The sequence below is a fragment of the Artemia sp. Qi Xiang Cuo genome, chromosome 5 (genome assembly GCF_049724085.1).
Source record: "Artemia sp. Qi Xiang Cuo chromosome 5, ASM4972408v1, whole genome shotgun sequence".
NCBI lineage: Eukaryota > Metazoa > Arthropoda > Branchiopoda > Anostraca > Artemiidae > Artemia > Artemia sp. Qi Xiang Cuo.
Genome location: NC_142798.1, coordinates 53476235 through 53499376, shown reverse-complemented (window position 1 = coordinate 53499376; position 23142 = coordinate 53476235).

Genomic DNA, 23142 nt, shown 5'->3' with positions numbered 1-23142 from the left:
GTGTAAGATTTTGTGTTAATTTGAGTTTTTGTGTGCATGTAAGTTTTTGCGTGTTTGTCTAAGTTTTTTTGTGTGTGTTTGTAATTTTTTTTGTTTCTTATATTTTGTTTTTGGTTGTTAGTTTTTTGTGTGCATGTTTTAGTTTTTGTGTGTGTGTTTTTTTTTTTGTGTGTTTAAGTTTGTTTGTGTGTGTAAGTTTTTGTTTGTGTGTCAGTTTTTGTGTTTGTGTGTGTAAGTTTTTGTGTGTGTTTAAGTTTTGTGTGTGTGTGTGTTATTTTTGTGTGTGTGTGTGTAAGTTTTTGTGTGCATGTAAGTTTTTGTGTGCATGTAAGTTTTTGCGTGTGGGTGTAAGTTTTTGTGTGTGCGTGTAAGTTTTTGTGTGTGTAAGCTTTTGTGTGTGGGTGTAAGTTTTTTTTGTTTGTGTGTGTTAGTTTGTGTGTGTTTGTGTGTGTGTGTTAGTTTTTGTTTGTGTTATTGGTGTGTGTGTGTGTGTGTGTTATTGTTTATTTGTGTGTGTTTTTGTTTTTTTTTGTTTGCATGTAAGTTTTGACGTGTGTGTGTTAGTTTTTGTGTGTGTGTCTGTGTGTTTGTAAGTTTTTTTGTGTGTTTGATTTTGTGTGTGTAATTTTTTTAGTGTGTGTGAGTAAGTTTTAGTGTGTGTGTGTGTAAGTTTTTGTGTACTTGTGAGTTTTAGTGTGATTGTGTTTGTTTTTGTGTGTGTGTTTGTGTGTGTGTTTGGGTATGTTTTTTTGTTTGTGTGCGTTTTTTTTTGTGTGTGTGTGTTTGAGTTTTTGTGTGTGTGTGTGTGTGTTAGTTTTTGTGCGTGTGTTTAAGTTTTTGTGTGAATGAAAGTTTTTGTGTGAATGTAAGTTTTTGAGTGTGGGTGTAAGTTTTTGTGTGTGAGTGTAAGTTTTTGTGTGTCTAAGACTTTGTGTGTGTGTGTAAGTTTTTGTGTGTCTAAGCTTTTGCGTGTGGATGTAAGTTTTTTGTGTGTGTGTGTAAGTTTTTGTGTGTGTGTAAGTTTTTGTGTGAATTTAAGTTTTTGTGTGCATGTCAGTTTTTGATTGTGGGTTTTATTTTTTTTGTGTGTGTGTTAGTTTTTGTGTGTGTAAGTTTTGGGTTGTGTGTGTTTGTTTGTGTGTGTGTGTGTTTGTTTGTGTTTAAGTTTTTTTGGTTGTTTGTGTGTGTGTTTTTATTTGTTTGTGTGTGTTTTTGTGTGTGTGTCTAAGTTTTTGTGTGTGTAATGTGGTTCTTTTGTTGGTAAGTGTTCGTGTGTGTGTGTGTGTGTGTATGAGGGGTTGCATGTGTGTGTGAGTTTTTTTGTGTTCATTTTGTTTAGTGTTTGTATGTGTGTGTGTGTATGTTTTTGTGTGTGTGTGTATTTGTTGGAGTTTTTGTGTGTTTTATCGTTTTTTTGTTTTTTTTTGTTTATTAGTTGTGTGTGTGTGTGTGTGTAAGTTTTTTTGTGCATTTTATTTTTTGTGTGCTTTTATTTTTTGGTGTGCTTGTTTTTTTTTTTGTGTGTGTGTGTGTGTGTGTGTGTGTTTGTGTGTTTGTGTGTAAGTTTGTGTGTGTGTGTGTATGTTTTGGCGTGTTTGTTTAATTTTTCGTGTGTGTGTGTGTGTGTAATTTTTCGTGTTCTTTTGTTATTGTGTGTTTGTTATAGTTTTTTCGTGTGTGTTTATTTGTTCGTGTGTGTGTGTGTGTGTGTGTAATTTTTTTGTGTGTGTTTGTATTTGTTTTTGTAATTTTTTGTTCGTGTGTGTGTGTTTTTTTTTTTTTTCTTGTTTTATTTTGTGTGTGTGTGTGTGTGAGTTTGTGTGTGTGTGTAAGTTTTTTTGTGTGTGTGTGTTTGTTTTTGTGTGTTTGTGTTTTATTTTTGTGTGTGTGTGTGTGTAAGGTTTTTTGTTCAATTTAGTTTTTTTGTGCATGTAAATTTTATTGTTCATGTGTAAGTTTTTGTGTGTGTGTGTGTGTGTAAGTTTTTGTGCATGTGTGTGTGAGTTTTTTTTGTGTTCATGTGTAAGTTTGTGTGTGTGTGTGTGTGTGTGTGTGTAAGTTTTTGTGTGTGTGTAATTTTTTGTGTGTTTGTGTGTAATTTTTTGTGTATGTTTGTGTGTTATTTTTGTGTGTGTGTGTGTGTGTGTGTAATTTTTTGTGTGAATGTCAGTTTTTGTGTGCATGTAAGTTTTCGTGTGTGTTAGTTTTGGTGTGTGTGTGTTAGTTTTCATGTGTGTGTCAGTTTTAGTGTGTGTGTGTGTGTTTTTGTTTGTGTGTGTAAGTTTTTGTGTGGTTGTAAGTTTGTGTGTGCATGTATGGTGACCGGGGGAGGACCTTTGGGGCCCAGGGAGGGCGTTTGGGGATCCGGAGGCCCTTGAGGATTGAGTGGTCTTTTGGGAGCCCGGGGGACCTTTGTGGACCGGGGGAGGGCCCTTGGAAGCCCGGTGGTCTTTTGGGAGTCCTGTGGGCCTTTGGAGGTCCAGGGGGGCAGTTGGGGGCCTGGGGGACATTTGGGGACCGGTGAAGGGCCGTTGGGACCCCGTGGGTCCTTTGGGAGCGCGAGGGGGCTTGGGGGGGCCGGGGGTGGGCCTGTGCGGCACCGGGCGGGCTTTGGGGGGTCTGGTGGACCTTTGGGGACCGGGGTGGGCCTTGGGGTCGCGGGTATGGCCTTTTTGGGGTCTGGGGGCCCTTTGGGACCCCGTTGGTCCTTGGGGAGTCCGGTGGACCGTTGGGTGCCGGGGGACGGCCTTTGGGGGACCGGGGGGCCAGTGGGGCGCCTGGGGGACCTTTGGGGTCCGTGGGTGGGCCTTTGGAAGCCTGGGGCGGGCCTTTGGGTGGCCCGGGGATTGCCTTTGGGGGTCTGGGTGGGCCTTTGGGGGCTCCGGAGGCCCTTTGTGACCTTGGGGGGCCTTTGGGGCGCGGGGGGAGGGCCTTTGGGGCACAGTGAGGGCCTTGGGGGCCCAGGGCGGGCCTTGGGGGCCCAGGGAGGGAAGTTGAGGGCTTGGGGGACATTTGGGGACCGGTGGAGGGCCTTTGGGATCCCGTTGGTCCTTCGGGAGCTCGATGGGCCTTTGGGGGGCCCGGGGATGGCCTTGGGGGGGCCGGGTGGGCCTTTGGGGGCGCCGGTGGCCCTTTGAGAGCTGGGGGGGCCTTTGCGGACCGGGGGGCTCCCTTCGGGGCACAGGGAGGGCAGTTGAGGGCTTGGGGGACATTTGGGGACCGGTGGAGGGCCTTTGGGATCCCGTTGATCCTTCGGGAGCTCAATGGGCTTTTGGGGGACCCGGGGATGGCATTTGGGGGTCTGGGTGGGCCTTTGGGGGCGCCGGTGGCCCTTTGAGAGCTTTGGGGGCCTTTGAGGACCGGGGGGCTTCCTTTGGGGCACAGGGAGGGCGGTTGAGGGCTTGGGGGACATTTGGGGACCGGTGGAGGGCCTTTGGGATCCCGGTGGTCCTTCGGGAGCTCGATGGGGCTTGGGGGGACCCGGGGAGGGTCTTTCGGGGCCTGGGTGGGCATTTGAGTACTGGTGGCTACCTTCAGGGCTGGGGTGGGGTATGAGAAGCCTTTGGGGTTGGGGTAGAGGACCTCACAACACTGTTAAAATACAACTTGTGTATTATAACGACCACACTCAAAACCTCTTCCAAAATCTCTTCAAAAATCACCTTTTAAAATGTCTCTAGCTGTTTCGCCGAAAAAGTTCCATAAAATAGCTAAAACGGTTTCGCCAAAATTAACCCTAAACGGAATTTCGGCATGTTCCTGTTGTTTGGCATCTCTGCGCCAATGCATTTCAAATTATTTGGAAACCTTTTCGCGCGCTAAGATCAATACCTCTGCTCGGAAACGATTCTCTTGTTAGAAACAACAAATTAATTTCCCTTTCGTGAATCAATTCTCTATAGAACAACAAATTAATTCCCCTTTTGTGCAAATCAATCAATCATGACATCATGTGTGATCTAACTGTTTCTCGGTGACAATTCTCTTTGGAAATGCAAGGACATTAATTAACTTGACGTCATCTGTCAGACAATAATTAACTGTTTCCGGGAACCTCATAACATCTGGCTCGAATAACAATAACAAATACTATTTCCGGCTCATAACATCTGCCTCAAACAGGAAGGAAGTGTCATTAACTTTGCTTCGAACGACAACAACATTTGGCTCTAATAACAATAACAAATACTATTTCTGGATCATAACATCTGCCTCGAACAGGAAGGAAGTGTCATTAACTTTGCTTCGAACGACAACAACATTGACCCCATTAACCACGTGTTCTCTCTAATTACTCTGTTCAAAACAACAACAACATTGACCTTGGCATTTTGCCTCGGAAACAATAACAACATTGACCTTGGCATTCGTTGAGAGCGTGCCAAAAACACACCTGGAGAAAGAGGTCATTGACCGATTACGCAATCATTCTCACTAGGGGGGCTATGCCCTTATTTGGACCATAAACCACGTGGTGATCGTGGGAGTTTTAAAAAAAAGTGTCCGGATCGGGATTCGAAGGGGTGGTGTAATCGTGGTGGCTTTAGGGTCCCCTCTACTCACTGCATCATTAGGGGGATCTAACATGGCTTCAATCACCATGGAATGGAAATCGTTCTCTTCTTCTCAATGTTTAAATTTTTGGTTCATATAATAAAAACAAAAATAATTTGGACCTAAGGCCAGAATATATGCACTTTACTGAAAAAATATAAATGTTCTTACTTTTATATCTTTAATAAATCCAATAATATTAACATTTTGATTACTAAATATCAGTATATGTATATCAAAGTGACAATGCACATTCATTTGTGTTTTTTTCAGTAAAGTGCAAATTTTGTTCTGGCCTTGGGAAGGCACAGGGGTATTGGGCCCAAATTATGATAATTTATGCTCGTTTTGAGTTTGGCTCGGTTATTAATTGTAATTTCTCTTCGTTTTGGGTTTCATTTATTTATCGATGCTGATTTGTGGTAGTTTCCCGCTTGGTAGATTATTTGATTTTATTTTTGCTCATTTTTTGTTTAGTGGAGTTCTTTACTTTTCTTTGAAAAACTTATTTTGTGGAAAATGTGTTTTAATTAATTTCTGTTTGTTTTATATTGACATAGTCGTTTCAGGGAAAAAGAAAATAATACTTTTAATCTTTTCGTTTTTTTTAAGACTTTATAGTTTGGCCTGCTATTTGTATGCTGGTGAAAAATTTTCAGCAATTTTTAACAACAAACACCCTTTTAAAAATCTGGACACAAATAGTAGTGTTTAATTTCATTTCATACCTCCTCTAATTGACCTGAAATGGAATACTTGATACCATTCGCAAAAAAATCTCCTTACTCCCTTTGATAGGCTGGATACACTGACGCTATTTTGACTTGGTTAAATTTTAAGAGCAGAAGTAGCCCCGAATGTCTGAACATAATATCCTCAGTCGTTCTTGGGATACTGCTGAGATGCCTTATTGGGAATTAGCATTAACACAGTGCATTTTGATTTAATCTTAAGGCAACATTTATTTTTAAACATAAAGACAAATGGGAGGGTGGGCTTGGGAGGGGGGTTAGTTGCCCTCCAATCACTTTCAACTATTAAAAAGGGCATCAGCCCTTTCTATTTTTAATCAAATAAGCCCTTTTCGAAGTTCCTACGACAACTCCTTCGATATAAAGTGCCCTGGTCTAAACAACAACAACAACAAAAATAATCATACATTATGCCCACATCGATCTTTACTATAAAAATGGCAAGCCTTTCAATCACTTTCGACTATTAAAAAGGGCACTAGACCTTTCGATTTCCAATCAAATGAGCCCTTTTTGAGTTTTTACGACAACGCTTTCTATAAACACCTTATATGCCCCCAGGGCATAAATTACAACCCTTACTCTAAGGGCTGTGAGGGTGGTTGTCATCCTCTAAGACATAATTTCCAAAACTTTCAACTACCTTAAACAAAAAGGCTATCTCAAAATTTTGATTGGATGTGTCTGGGAAAATGATGGGCGTGAGCGGGGCGTTAGTCAATCTCCCATCACTTTCAAGTATTAAAAAAGGCACTAGCCCTTTCAATTTCCAATCAAATGAGCCCTTTTGACGTTTCTACGACAACGCTTTCAATAAAAACCTTATATGCCCTCAGGGCATAACTTAAACCCCTTGCCCTGAGGGCTGGGGGGGGGTATCACCCTCAAAGACCTAATTTCCAGACCTTTCTACTACGTTGAACACAATGGCTATCTGAAAATTTTCATTGGATCTGTTTAGGGGAATGGTGCGCGTGAGAGGGTGGTTAGTTACCCTCCAATCACTTTTGACTATTGAAAAGGGCACTAGCCCTCTCAATTCCCAATCGAATGAGCCCCTTTTGAAGTTTTTACGACAAATCTACCCAAAAACCTTATATGCCCCCAGAGCATAACTTACAACATTTGCCCTGGGGGCTTTGGGGGGTTTGTCATCCTTAAATACATAATTTCCAGAGCTTTCAACTATGTTGAAAAAAATGGCTATCTCTAAACATTGAATGAATGTGTCTGGGGAAATGGTGGGCGTGGGAGGGGGGTCAGTTACTCTCCACTCACTTTCAACTAATAAAAAGGGCAATTTCAATTTCCAAACAAATGAGCCCTTTTTGAAATTTCTACAACAACCTTCTATACAAACCTTTTCTTCTAAAATTCATGAAAAGATAATTCACAGGAGACTTTATGAATATTTGGATAGACTAGGAATATTCTGTGACAGCCAATTCGGATTCAGAAGTAAACATTTTACTAGCCATGTTGTTCACTATCTTCTGGATGTAGTCAATGGAGCTCTAGAAAAAGGTTGTATTCCTTTAACGATCTTTGTCGACTTCAAAAAAGCCTTCGACACTGTGGATTTTGAGTTGTTGCTGTGTTGCCTATCTAGACTGGGGATAAAAGATGTTTGCTTGGATTGGTGACATCGGATTGACTTGGTGATAAAGTAATGTTTGGTGACATCTTTAGTGGAGTCTATCCTGTAAAATGTGGAGTTCCTGGAGTTCCAGGGCTCAGTCCTGGGTCCGTTAATCTTTCTCGAATACGTCGATACTCTGAGGTTCTACATGCCTGAAGCAACTGTTACAGCATTTTCCAGATGATACTGCTTTGACGATTTCTGCACGGTCCCTGGAAGAACTAGTGGATAAAGCAAACTGAACGCTGGAAAACCTTTTTATGTTTACCTCCTTGAGTTACCTTCCTGTTAATACTTCTAAGACAAATTATATGATTTTTAGTAGGGTAGGAAAAATTGTAAATAGGGCTTCTATAGCATTTGAAAATTTGTTGCTTTCACAGGTTTTTGAAAATAAATATTTGGGATTTTATGTTGATAATAATTTTAGTTGACACATAAATATGATTTCTTCTAAACTTGCACGAGGTCTTGGAGTGATGCTGCGTTTGAAACACTTGGTACCTTTAACTGTTCTAAGACATGTATATCATACTGTTTTTCATCCTTTTATTGTTTATGGTTGCTGTGTTTATGCATCTAATTTTACTTCAAATATTAAAAGACTGCAGATTCTTCAGAATAAGGCGCTTCGGGTACTGGGTGAGTTTGTTTAGTATGAGTACACGCGTGAATGTTCTATGAGTTTTAGAATTTCAAATGGTCATCAGATCAGGGACCATCAGGCGGGAGTGTTTTCTTACCAAGTGCATAATATATTATCTCCTGAATATTTTAGAGATTTTTTAAGTTTAATTCTGATTATCATCATCATAGGACTAGAGGTCGTGAAAGCTTAGTCTCAGAAGTAAGGAGTACGAGTCGATCTAGTTTTGTAGATTAAATAAAAAAAACAAGTTTTTTTAACTGAAAGTAAGGAACGACGTTAAAACTTAAAACGAACAGAAATTATTCCGTATATGAAAGGGGGTTTCCCCTCCTCAACGCCTTGCTCTTTACGCTAAAGTTTTTTATTGTTTAAAACAAATTAGATTTGTGAGAAAGTCAAACTTGTTTTTTATTTAATTTTTGAACATTTTTGAATTAATGCAGTTTTTTATTTTGGCTCACCGTACATGAATAATTAAAACAAAATTTGCATATTATATTTGGTTAAATGGCTTTTTCGAAACTTGTTCAATTTTATTTACGAATGTTTTTATTAGTAATAAATATACGTAACTTAGAATTAACTTACGTAACGAACTTCTATATTCATAAATTTTTAACACGTATATTAGGGGGTTCGCCCCCTAGTCAATACCCTGCTCTTTAAACTATAGTTCGAATTTTTTTTCCAGTTCTTTAAAAATGACCTCTTAATCACAATCAGTTGATCAGTTGAAAAACTTGTTCTTTTTTATTTAATTCCTGATCTTTTTCTTTAATAATGCTGGGAAATCCGGCGCCCCCTTCATAGCAATGTCCCTTCCCCCATGAAAACTTCCTTCATAGAAAGATCCTTCCATATAGCCTCCGACCCTCTCCTTCCCCCACCTACCAGAAAAAATCTCCTCTGAAAAAGGCTGTATACTTCCCAATAACCAATACTATATGTTAACATTGAGTAAAGTTCATAACTTTCAGCCCTCCCCCTGGGGACTTTGGGGGATCAAGTCATCCTAAAAGACATTTTTATCATATTTTCGACCATGCTGAACAAAATGGCTATCTCAAAATTTTGATCGGGTGACTTTGGGAAAAAAATGAGCGTGGGAGGGGGCCTAGTTGCCCTCCATTTTTTTTTGTCGCTTAAACAGGGAACTATAAATGTTAATTTCAGTTCCAATGAGCCCTCCCACGATTTTCTAGCACTACTGGATCGATGCGATCACCCCTGGGAAAAAAAACCAAACAAAACAAACAAACAAACAAATAAACACGCATCCGGGATCTATAGTTTGACAAAAAATGGAATATCCCTTATTTTGGCACATAGAAGTTTGAAAACTCTGCAGTCTGGTTTTATAATAGTTTAATTACCATGATGTGATTTTCATTAAGGTTTTAAACATTTTAGGTGGTTTTCTCCCCTTTTTTTTAAAATCAGCCAAATTTTCTCAGGCACGTAACTTTTGATGTGTAAGATTAAACTTAATGAAACTTATATATTTGAAATCAGAATTAAAATCTGATTCTTTTGATGAATCTATTGGTATCAAAATCCCGTTTTTTAGAGTTTCGGTTACCATTGAGCCGGGTCGCTCCTTACTTACAGTTCGTTACCACGAACTGTTTGATTATCTCCTGAATACTTTAGAGATTTTTTAAGTTTAATTCTGATTATCATCATCATAAGACTAGAGGTCGTGGAAGCTTAGTCTCAGAAGTAAGGAGTACGAGTCGATCTAGTTTTGTAATTAGAAATTATGCAGTTAATTTGTGGAATGGTTTCCCGGAGAGCATTAGGGAGTCAGAAAACCAATTTCAGTTTAAAATAAGATTAAAAAAATTTTGTTGGGTGGGAATTAAATATTTTTGATTGTTTTTTGTTATATTTTTTTATTTTTTTAGGTTTGTTTTGTGTTTTTTTTTTTTTTTTATTTGGGATAGTTAAATAGTATGTAAAGGTAAGAAAAGAGTAGGAAGAGTGAATTAGTTCGGTCTGTGATGAAAGATTGTATGACGATGTTCAAGCCACAATAGTGCCTTAATAAAGCGTTACACCTTCTTGCCATTTTTATGTTTGTTTCATAAAATTATTTAAAAAATGTGGTAAGTGCCAGTTAAGTATAATGTAACTATTAGTTGGAAAGAAAACCCATCTTATCTCATCTCATAACGGGAATATGGTTTCGATGTTTTATTGTTATTTCAGTTGTGCACTAAGATTATTGAAAAAAGGGCCACCACGGGAAAGTTTAGCACAGCCAGCACCGCCCACCCATTAGCATTAAACCCGACCCCCTAACACCCTCCCATTTGCAGGCATAATTTATTATTCCCTTTTTCAGAATCGAAAGGGATAAAAAAGTAACAAGCCCTCCCCCCCCCCATCCTTCCTTGTGTCTCTTTAACCCAATCCATCTTATCACAATTTTGAAATAGCCATTTTGTTCAAAATAGTCCAAAATTTGGATTACTATAGCTTAGGGAATGAGAAATTCTCCATAGCCCCCCGGGGCAAGGATTGTAACTTTTGTAAATTGCCTGTTATTAGAATTAATTAAAAAACTTTCCCCACAAAATAAGTTTATCAAAAAAAGTAAAGAGCTCCATTAAACCAAAAATAAACAAAAATAGAATCAAATAATCTACCAACCATACAACTACCACAAATCAGTATCAATAAATAAATGAACAGAAATTAAAGTAAATAACAATGTTGAACTCAAAACGAGCAGAAATCAATATGAGTAGGGTTCAAAACCCCTATGCTTACTAAAAGCAAGAATATAATTTGTACTTTACTGGACAAAATTCAAATGAATATGCATTGTCAGTTTAATATACATATTTTGATATTTATTCCTTGAATCTTGATTAATTTTTGATTTCTTAAGGTTATAAAGTGAAAACATTTAAAAGAATTTTTTTTAGTGAAGTTCAAATTATATTCTTGCTTTTAGAAAGCATAGGGATCTAGAACCCTACTCATATTAATTCCTGCTCGTTTTGAGTTTGACTTATTTTAATTTCTGTTTGTTTTGGGTTTCATTTATTTATTGATACTGATTTGTGGTGGTTGTATGCTTGGTAGATTATTTTATTCTATTTTCGTTCATTTTTGGTTTAATGGAGTTCTTTACTTAAAAAAAAATTTATTTTGTGAAAAAAGTTTTTTTTTTAAATTAATATCTGTTCGGTATATAGGGTATATAGGAGTGCTGTTCGGTTCGGTAGGGTATATAGGAGTGCTGTTATTGCTGTTAAAAGTAAAGATCACCATCTAGTAGTGTCAAGGGTTAATTTAAAGCTGAAATATCGGAAGGGTAATTACCTCCCGCGAAGTTATCAGGATGAGAATTTGAGAGAAACTTTCCAGGAACAGTTGAATACTAAACTTGAGAGTTTAAAATTTGATAATGTGGAAGATGGTTGGAATAATTTTAGAACAATAATTTGTGAAGTTGCTGAAGGTGTATTAGGGAAGAAAGCTAGAACTGAAGCTAAGAATATTAGTGAAAAAGCTTTATGTTTAATAGAAAGGAGAAAGGACTTGTACAAGAATTATCTGAGTGATAGATCGCATGAAAACAAAAGAAATGTAAAGAAAGTGGAGAAAGCATTGAAATATGAACTAAGGAGGTGTGAAGTGGAGGCCATGGATAAAATTACCGAGGATTTAGAAGATGCAGCTAGACGGCATAATAGTAAAATATTGTACTGGCACGTTAACAAATTGAGAGGTAGTAGTCAATCCGGACTTGTCCCAGTTAAAGATAGGAATGGGGTGGCAATTAGCGATAAGGAAAAAGCTATAGCGAGATGGTCCGAACATTTTGAGAACTTGCTTAACCGAGAAAGAGTTCCAGGAAAAAATTTAGAGGAAAATGAAAAAGTTTGTGATCCTTTGGATGTGAAAGAAGATTTGTTTTGTGGGGAGGAATCAGCAGCAGTACTAAAAGGATTAAAGAATAATAAGGCTCCAGGTGCTGATAGGGTAGTGAATGAGTTTCTTAAATATGGTGGCTCTGAGGTTAGAAATAGGTTACTAGAGATTATGATTATGATTTTTGAAAAATGGGAAGTACCTAACGATTTTAGGAAAACCTTAATTAAAGCGCTTTTCAAGAAAGTTGATTAAAAGTGAGAGTGGGAATTATTGAGGCATTTGTCTGGTCTCTGTAGGTGGCAAATTACTTAGTAATATGATACTTTTTAGACTGAGAGATGTTGTAGACAAAGTTTTAAGAGAAGAGCAGTGCGGTTTTAGAAAAGGTAGAGGATGTGTTGACCAAATTTTCACTCTTAGGTTAATAATTGAGAAATGCCTAAGTTTTCAAACACATTTGGTCCTCAGTTTTATAGATTATGAGCAAGCGTTTGATTCTGTTGATAGAGGAGCTTTAGTAAAGGTTATATCCTTGTATTGTATACCATATAAATACATTAAATTTATTAGCGATCAGCACGAGAATGTCACAGCTGCGGATAAGGTATTAAGTTATGTTAGCATCTGGTTTTGAATTGAATCAGGAGTTAAGCAGGGTTGTTTTCTATCCCATTTATATGGAACATTTTGATGGACTTTGTCTTAAGGAGCACAGGAAAGGCAATGGGAGACCACGGAATCAAATGGGGAGGAAAAAGTCTCCTAGACTTGGATTATGCTGATGATTTGAGCATCCTAGATGAAAGTGTGAGCAAAATGAATGAAGTTTTAGAGGTTTTGCGAGTTCAGGGTGCTAGAATAGGTTTGAAAATTAATGTCAAGAAGACATAGCCATAAAGGCTAGGAGTAGGAGAAGATGAAAAAGTAACATAGAGCAATGAAAATATTGGTCGAGTAAGCAACTTCACTTACCTTCTTTTTAATATTAGAAAAAAAAGTGGAAGCAGTTAAGATGCTAACAGTAGAATAACCAAGGCTTAGGATGTTTTTTCACAGTTAAAAAAAGTCTGGAAGAATAGGAAGATAAGTGTGCAAACCAAGATTAGAATATTAGAAGCTACAGTGATGACAGTGGTCAAATATGGCTCTGAAGCATGGACGCTCCGAAAAGCGGATGAAGATTTGCTAGATGTTTTCCAGAGAAATTGCTTAAGGATTGTTCTGGGTACCCGACTGACTGCCCGTATTTCAAACAATAGGCTACACGAAAAATGTGGTTCAATAGCGCTTTCTAGGTCTATAATGAAAGAAAGGTTGAGGTGGCTAGGGCATGTTGTGCAGATGAAGGATGACAGATTGCCAAAGATTGTTCTTTTTGGCCAACCATCTAGGGCTAAACGGAAAGCAGGTCGTCCCCGTCTGGGGTGGGAGGACGTCATAAAGAAAGATTTAAAGGAAATGGGAACTTCGTGGGCGGGTTTAAAAAGAGAGGCTTTGAATAGATTGGGGTGAAGGAGGAGCGTGCGTAGCTGTGTTGGCCTCAGGCAGCTTGGTGCTGCGTTGAGTTGTTAGTAGTAGTAGTAGTAATATCTGTTCATTTTATATCGGCATAGCCTTTTTCAGGGAAAAAAATATTAGTTTGAATTTTTCTGGTTTTCCTTAAAGAATTTATAGTTTGGCCTGCTGTTTATATGCTGGAGAAACTTTTTCAGCAATTTTTAACAGCATTAATTTTTTTGAAAATCATGACACAAATAGTAGTTTTTAATTTAGTCAAACACATCCTCTAGTTAACCTGATAAATAAAAGTTAGTACCAATCCCAAAAATGATATCTTTGCTCTTTCACAGCCTAGATACAATTACACTCTTTTGATTTAGTAAAATTTTAAGAAGAGAAGTAGTAATAGAAGTAGCCCCAAAAATTTGAACTTAGTACCCTCAGTCGCTTTTGGTATATTGCCGAGATGCCTTATTGGCAACCAGCATACAAACAGTGTGTTTTGATTTAATTTTAAAGCACCATTTAGTTTTTAAGCATAATGGGCAAATTACAAAACTTTGAGAGATTGACCAACCCAATAACCCTTGAGATATACTTAATAGACCATTCCAGACTTAATAGACCAGCTATGTTGAACAAAATGGCTGTCTTAAAATTTTGATTAGAAGTGTATGGAAAATTATGAGCTAAAGAGGAGGACTGATTCCCCTTCAATCATTTTTAACTCTTAAAAGGGCACTATAACTTTTAATTTTCAATCAAATTAGCTAGTTTAAAATATCAATGATACTTAAATCACTAGCTATAATAGAGCATAACTGTCTATGTCCTTATATGCCTTATAGTTATTATACGCCCTTTTAATATCTGCATGCATATAGGTTTTTGTTTAATTGAAACTCCTCCTAAACGTTCCCCAAAAGTTTTAACTTAACGCCTTTAGTGTCGTTAGTTACAATAACCGCAGAAACAGCATTAAATGAATACAAACAGTGTCTTCTGGCTAGATCCAAAATATACAACCTATGAAGGAATTAAAGTGAAACTTTCAGAGAATATTTCTGAAAACTTCTGTTGTACGGATGACAACCTGCCATCCGTATGAAGGGCATATCAGCGATATCCTAGGAACAGTTTCGTGCACAAAAATAAAAATTTCGTCGTGTGTTGAAAGGGATGTTGAAACAAACGTGCTATTTGCATACTGCTACTAATGCTACTACTGCTATTAGAACTATTGATAATAATAATTACTGAGCCTTTCAACAATAGTAGTGGGGCCATGATTACTTTAAACATGCCCATACGGACTACTCCTCTCTTCCAATTGTTTATTGGTGTAAGAAGAAGGTTTAACGGTACATCCCTGTTTTTGACAACCAGGTGCCGCAATTTTGTTTCTAGGCAAGATTCCCAGGTTTTTAACTATGACTACATGGAATGTGGTCGGGATAATACACAATTAGTAATAAATAGCGAAGTTAATAAGGGGAATGGAGCTCCTAGCCCCTCGCACCTGGCCACTGCGGTCACCTGTTTCTAGCAGTCGGCTGGCAAGATTCTTGCCCTTTTACATCACGCGACACACCCCCGTTTCAGACGCATGTTACATCACGAGAAATACCCTTGTGTATTTCTATTAGAGTCCTCTGACATCACGGCAGCCATAGAAAAATTAGCATTGGATTTTAAACGCAGCTCTGTTACGTCACGGGCCAAACTCCTGCGTATTTCTATGACAGCCCTATCCCTTTTCCATGTGATTTCTATGACAGCCCAGAGCCCTCTGGTGTCACAACAGTACCTCGCCTTTAAACGATCAGGTGTAATATGCTTGACGCAGTTTTATGTAATCTTGCGATAGGAACCCAGATGGGAATCCCCGCTTGTACCATAACGACAGCACACACACCTTACGTAATTGCGCAACCCTCACTGTCACGTAATACTTTTTTTGACAATTTATTTTTTTTCGCCTGAAACTCTCAGCACATTTTTTCTTTCTTTAGCTTAATGAGAGCGCACGCTTCATGTACAGTCACATAATGATTGCGCAACCATCACTGCCATTCTCAGTATTTTGTCCTACTCATTATATTCTAAAATTAACCTATTGCATGTGTTTGAATTTCCCCTGCTTCTCTTTCTAGAATGACATGTTTCGTGCAGCTGTATAATTGACACGGATAATTGGCATCCACTTCATCTCTTCATTAAGTAACGCTTTTAGGTAGTGATGCCAAATAATAGTGTCGATTTTTGCTAAGGTACTTATAACAATAAAAGGAAAATGCATGCTTAAATTATATAAACTCTTTAATAAATCTTAAAAACACAGACTTTGCAAATAAAAGTTTTATTGATAAAAATTAACTTACAAACAGTATTAAAAATACAGAAAAAGTAGTTAAAAAAAGACGACGAAAAAAAAAAAATGTGAAAGAGGCTTACCGTAATATATGTAAAAGAACCATCTATTATAGAAAAAGACATCCTAGCATGCAATACCAAGGGGATATCGCTGATATTAGATGAAAATTTGTGCCCTATTAAGAACTTTTAAGGAAAATACCCCGTGTTCTTTAAGTTAAACTTATGAATATTTCACAATATCCTGAAAATATACGGCTGTCCCCCACCCCCTAAAAATAATTTTGAGAGGGCGAGCTGATATTAATGGTACATTTAAACCATATTAAGAGGTATTATTGAAAGACTTTTAACGAAATGCATCGTTTCTTAGTCAGGAATGTTAGATTTCAGTCTCCCTCTACCGAAAAATTCAGTTAATACCTCCCGCCTTATCTTTAAGCTCTAGAGTGTACTAGTCCAAGGCAACGTATGCAACAATGCCACACTATTACTGCTCTGTGGCACCCAACTGACATCGCTCCATATTCCCCTAGACATCTTTCAGGCATTTCTTGTTAAAAACTATGCTTCGATCCTCTGATTCAAGTTTTTGCAATTTCAAACCTATCCTAACAAATAAATTTTCAAATGTGAATAAATCCATTTACTTAGACAGTGAAAAAACAGGTACAAAAGTCCAGATATTTTGGTCACATATATTGCGACCGGCTTCATTAGAAATACAAAAAAAAATACTTCAGTAGAAATACTTTTTTTTTTAATATTTCTACTGAAGATGGTCGCTATATATGTGACCGAAATATCTGGACTTTTGTACCTATTTTTTCACTGTCTAAATAAATGGATTTATCCCCATTTGAAAGTTTATTTGTTCGTCTTAGAACGGCAGTGGCGTCTAAGAAAACAACTCCTAATTTAAAGGTGTTATGTCGAAAAGACAAACCTATCCTAATAGCCTCCAAAACCCTTCACACCACCATGGCATTACAGACCAGCCCCCCCCCCCCGCCATCCACATGGCACTGTCCCACCGCCCCTACGACATTTTCAACCTTTTTGCTCCAATAATAGGCTAGTGAAACTAGATTAAACAGGGTTTTTAATTGAACTCCAAGAAGTCGCCCATTTCTTTGCTAGAGTGATACTCCAAGCAATTCAGGCCACAATGACATTACTTGACTGCCCCTGACATCAAGTCATCATTGCTAAGACATTTTTCAGTCATTTCATAGTAAACATTATACATTTAAACCCTGTGATTCAAGTTTTCATTGTGGCATTACGCCCCCCCCCCCCATCATCCACACTGGCACCAGTCCCTCATCATCTTTAAAGCATTATCAACCCTTTCTCACCGAAAAAACTAGTGAATTTCTTTAAACAGTGTTTTTTTCTTACTTGAACGTCGAGAAGTCATCTATTTCTTTGCTAGTGAGTGATACTCCAAGCAATTCATGCAACAATGCCACACTATTACTGCACTGTGGCACCCACTCTGACATCGCCCCATCCATTCAAGACATCTTTTACGCATTTCTTATTAAAAATTATGCATTTAAATCTCGTGATTCAAGTTTCTGCAACCCAAGCCTATCATGATGCCCCACTAAACACTCCAAACCACCATGGCATTAAACCCCCCTTCATCATCCATGTGGTACCAATCCCTTATAAACTCCCTAGGGTATTTTCAACCTTTTTGCAGCAAAATAAGCTACAGAATCTCATTAAACATTATGTTTATTGAAAACAGAGAAGTCGCCATTTCTTTGCTAAAGAGTGATACTCCAAGCAATTCACCCTACAGTGACATTACTTGACTGCCCCCCTGACATCACGTCATCATTCCTAAGCCGTTTTTCACTCATTTCATAATAAAAATTATGCATTTAAATCCCGTGATTCAAGTTTTTGCAACTCAAGCCTATCACGATTCCCCACAAAACACTCCACCACCACCATGACACCCCCTTCTATCATCCATGTGGCACCAATCCCTCTTCAACCTCTTGGGACATATTCAACCTTTTCGCTCCTAAAATAAGCTAAAGAATCTCATTAAACAATAAATTTTTGAAAACAGAGAAGTCGCTGTTTCTTTGCTAGAGAGTGATAGTCTAAGCAATTCACCCCACAATGTAACACTATTACTGCTCTGGGGCACCCACTCTGACATCACCCATCTCACCCCAAGACGTTTTTCCAAAACATTTCTTTTTAAAAATTATGGTTCAATCGGATGATTCAAGTTTTTGCAAACCAAACTTGTCATAATAACAATCAAAAGACACCCCGCAACCGCAACATTACATGCCTGACATCCACATGGCACATCCCCTAATCACTCGTAAGACATCACCCCTTTTTCACTCCAAAAATAAGCTAGTGAATCTAAATTAAACCCTGTATTCTACCTTGAACAGCAAGAACTCAACACTTCGTTGCTAAAATATGCTACTCAAAGCAATTCATACCACAATGCCACACTATCATTGTTCTTTGACACCCCTCTGACATTGCCGCCATCTCACCCAAGACATTTGTCAAACATTTCTTTTTAAAAACTATACTTCAAGCCCATTGATTCAACGTTTCGCAAGTCAACCCTACGTAATACACCATGTCAATTCAGACCACCGTGACATTATTCCATTTTTACATATTTTCGTTGAAAAAGCATAAAATTCTACATTTCTTGTGGATAGGCACATGAAACCTCAACACTAAGGTTCTTTAATGTACTGTATTTGATGCTCTGACTTTTATCAAGATTTCTCATCCCCCCTCCTGACCTCATCACAAATTTGTGAAGTTCTCTGACTACTAGCACACATTCACGAATCTTACAATGTTGAATTTTCCATTTTGTACATATTTTCTTTGAAAAAGGAAAAAACTCTACATTTCTTGTAGATAGGGGCAGGAAAACTCAACCCAAAGGTTCTTTGATGTTCTGTATTTTATGCTATGGCTTTTATCAAGACACTTTATATCCTTTGAGAGTGTTTCCTTCATTTCAAAAATCAAATTTGCTTCAATAGAATACATAACTTAGATTACAGACAAAATTGTCAAGGACTTTTCACTGATACAGTGAATAACCAAGATGTTCTAAGATCCCCCCCCCCTCTGACTCTTAACGAAATTATGAAATTGTGTGACTGCTAGCACACATTCACCAATTTTACCACATTGATATTTCCATTTTTACATATTTTTTTTGAAAAAGCAAAAAACTCTACATTTCTTGTGGATAGGGGCGTGAAAACTCATCACAAAGGTTCGTTAATGCATTGTATTTTATGCTATTCCTTTTATCAAGACATGTTATATCCCTAGGGAGTGTTTTCTTCTTTTTTAAAATTAAATTTGCTTCAATAGAATACAAAACTTAGATTATAGGTAAAATTGTCAAGGACTTTTCACTGACACAGTGAATAACCAAGATGTTCTAAGATTCCCCCCCCCCCTGACTCTTAACGAAATTATGAACTTGTGTGACTGCTAGCACACATTCACCAATCTTACCACATTGAAATTTACATTTTTACATACACTAACATACACTAACAACCTTTGTGCTTAATACTAACAAACTTTTACTTAATATTTCAAGTTTCTCTTGGAAGTAAAAGCTTTTTTTCTCAATAATAACAAATTTTCTGGTAATAGAAGCAAGTTTTCCATCAAAGATAACAAATTTATCTCAGAAGTATCAATTTTCCTTTCCATGCTAACGTTTTCCGTCAAAAGTAGCAAGTTTTTCTTAACACTAACAAATGTTACATAGAAGATAGAAAAAATTATGCTTTAATTCTAAATTTCTTCCGGAGTTGATAGTGAGTAGTACTCTTACTCTGCTTTCTACGACAACCCTATAGCTTTTCCATGTGATTTATACGGCAGCCCTCTAACGTCATGCCTTCCATATCTCTTTTCCATGGGATTTATGCGGCAGCCCTCTGACGTCACGGTAGCCAAAGGGAAAATAGCATTGGATTTCAAGCAGAGGCCCCTCAATGTTGAAGTAAATTAATAAATTAGGCTGGACATTAGTTTTACAACCTAATGTTGAAGCAAATAAATAAATTAGGCTAGATATTAGCTTTATATTAGTTTTACATTAGTTTTTTACATTAGTTTTACAAGCTAATGTTTAAGTAAATCAATAAAATCAGGCTACACATTAGTTCTACATTAGTTTTTACATTATTTTTACAAGCTAATGTCGAAGTAAATCAATAAATTCGGCTAAACATTAGTTTTACAAGCTAATGTTGAGTTGTATTAAATAAGAAAACCAAAAAGTCTTCTGTATAACTTTGTTCATACTTCTCTATAATAATTTGATATTTAAAAAGTCATACAGAAGACTACACCATTTTCCATGTTTAAAGGAAACATAATATTTTTAATTGATTTCATTTTTATGTTCCCGGCCTCCCCCAGGCCATTCAGCGTGTCCCCAGGTGGTGATAGGGGAACGCTCTACAGATATGTACAGTACCTCCATATGAGGCACGGACCAAGGGGGGACCTTGTCCCAGGGGGTCCATAATAGAAACTGGGGCACCCTCGCCTGGGATCATAAATACAGGCGGAGGAGGAAGAAGGCCCCTTAAATGTACACTCAGAAGGGCCCACTGGTTTGTCCACAAGTCCCATGAGTTGCAAACCTTCTCCCAGTAATTGGTTAAATTGCATGGTGATGCAGAACACCATCGTGGGAGGGTCCTCTATAGGAGGACAACTGTGGCAGGGCGTAAGTTCTAGATCTATGAACAACGGCCTCTGCAAAGGGCTGCCTCAACCTTTTCGGGGTACCTGCAAGACTGGGGACCTTGCGGTCAACTCTATTCCCACTTGAGGAATGGCGCCCCTCGAGGAAATAATAGCCTAGTAAACGACACAGCATTCGCACGGAATTCTGGCTAATGGACAATTTTTCTGGGCTTGGTATGTTTTGATGGGCGTCTTTGGTCTGAAAAACCTCTTCCTAGCTAATTTATCTATTATGGGTTGCCTCCCCGTAGTAGCATAATATTTGTAGGCATGAATATATAATGAGTCGGAGGTAATAGGCTTGAGACTGTCTGTACAGGATTTCGACTCTTGTTGATAGAAGAGCATCGCCAAGTATTGAAAACCATGTTGTGACCAAGATGGGCCCAGGATTGCACAAAGCCTCCATTCATGGAGGTCCCAGGGACTTCTTGCTGCCCGGTTCTAAGCCGACTTAAGAACTTCGGTGAAGACTTGAAAAGATTTGTGATCCCCGTCCTGCACCGGTATCCGGGATCATTGCTTTTCCTGAGACGAAAATAATTTCAATGATTTAAAGAACATGAAAATTGGAACTTGGAATGTTATGACATTAAAAAATGACTATCGTATCGACATTTTGACTGACAAATTCAGACGATTCGAACTGGATTTATTAGGAATTTCAGAAACTCATATCCCAGGGGTAAAAAGCATGAAATTCGGTGATATAGAATTTGTTTACTCAGGCAGAAAGGATGGGATACATAGACTGGGAGAGGGCTCATGATGAATAAGGAAGCTGCTAAGTCTTGTTTAGGCTGGGAAGGTATTAATAATTGAATACTAATAGCTCATTTTATGACTAGAAATTTCAGAGTATCAGTTATAGTAGTATACGCCCCTGTAGAACCGACTGACTGAGATACTAGTGACTCAGATGAATTTTACTTATAGTTACAGGAGCAAATAGACAGGGTTCCAGGTAGAAATATGATGTTATTACTTGGATATTTTAGCGCCCAGGTTGGTAGAAATAGGGATAGATGGTATCCCAGCCTAGGTAAATTTGGTGAAGGAAAAGAAAACAGTAATGGATACAGACTTTTGCAATTTTGTAGGTATAACAATCTAGTTATAACCAATACGGTGTTTGGTCATAAAATGGCTCATAAGTGAACATGGTATTCACGTGATGGAAAGACAGCAAACCTTATTGATTATGTTATAGTAAACCGAAGACTGGCAAGATCAATACAAGATACTAGGGTATATAGGAGTGCTGTTATTGATGTTAAAAGTAAAGATCACCATCTAGTAGTGTCAAGGGTTAATTTAAAGCTGAAATATCGAAAGGGTAACTACCATCCCGGGAAGTTATGATGTTGTTTTGTGAGGAGGAATTAGCAACAGTACTAAAAGGATTAAAGAATGATAAGGCTCCAGGTGCTGACAGGGTGGTAAATGAGTTTCTTAAATATGAGTTTCTGTTTCTTATATAATGTGGAAGATGGTTGGAATAATTTTAGAAAAATAATTTGTGAAGTTGCTGAAGGTGTATTAGGAAAGAAAACTAGAACTGCAGCTGAGAATATTAGTGAATAAGCTTTATGTTTAATAGAACGGAGAAAGGACTTGTACAAGAATTATATGAGTGATAGATCGCATGAAAACAAAAGAAATGTAAACAAAGTGGAGAAAGCACTAAAATATGAACTAAGGAGACGTGAAGTGGAGGCCATGGATAAAATTGCCGAGGATGTGGAAGATGCAGCTAGACGGCATAATAGTAAAATATTGTACTGGCACATTAACAAATTGAGAGGGAGTAGCCAATCTGGACTTGTCCCAGTTAAAAATAGGAATGGGGTCGCAATTAGCGATAAGGAAAAAACTAAAAAGAGATGAGCCGAACATTTTGAGAATTTGCTTAACCGAGATAGAGTTGCAGGAAAAAATATAGAGGAAAATGAAAAAGTTTGTGATACCTTGGATGTGAAGGAAGATTTGTTTTGTGAGGAGGAATTAGCAACAGTACTAAAAGGATTAAAGAATGATAAGGCTCCAGGTGCTGACAGGGTGGTAAATGAGTTTCTTAAATATGTGGCTCTGAGGTTAGAAATAAGTTACTGAAGATTATGAATATGATTTTTGAAAAAGGGGAAGTACCTAACGATTCTAGGAAAACTTTAATTAAGCCACTTTATAAGAAAGGGGATAAAAGTGAGTGTGGTAATTATCGAGGCATTATTCTGGTCTCTGTAGGTAGTAAATTACTTAGTAAAATGAAACTTTTTAGACTAAAAGATGCCGTAGACAAAGTTTTAAGAGAAGAGCAGTGTTGTTTTAGAAAAGGTAGAGGATGTGTTGACCAAATTTTCACTCTTAGGCTAATAATTGAGAAGTGCCTGAGTTTTCAAACACCTTTGATCCTCAGTGCTGGTTAAACATACAACATATAACAAAAACATACACCAAGTAATAATATAAATGAATAAATAGATCTTAAAGCGAGTAATGGTTAGATTGAATATGAATATCAAGCTTAAAACGTAAAAAAAAATATGTTCTTATTGAAGTATAAATGAAACTTAAAACGAACAGAAATTAAAAAAACAATAAATGCAAACAAACATACAATAGATATTAATGTAAATTAATAAATGAATCTTAAAACGAGTGGAACAATTGAATATGCAAATCAAGCTTGAAACGAACGAAAATCGCCGCAAACAAGAGTTTGGGTATGACCTCCTTCTCTCACTGTAAAAGTCTAAAACCTACTGCGTCATTGGCGCTCTACTGAAAACCAATTTTATAACAAATATTTTCTTTTGTACTTAATATTGAAAATAAACATTAACATTATAGTAACATTTTGAACTAATGAGCTGCCAGCAATTAATATCATTATACATCAAATATTCAGTTTAATTTATTAGCTCTTTTTAAAGTTGTTGAAGACGACTATGGTTTTCCTACAGACAAGTATTTGGATACTGCCTCCTTTGCTAACTGTAAATAAA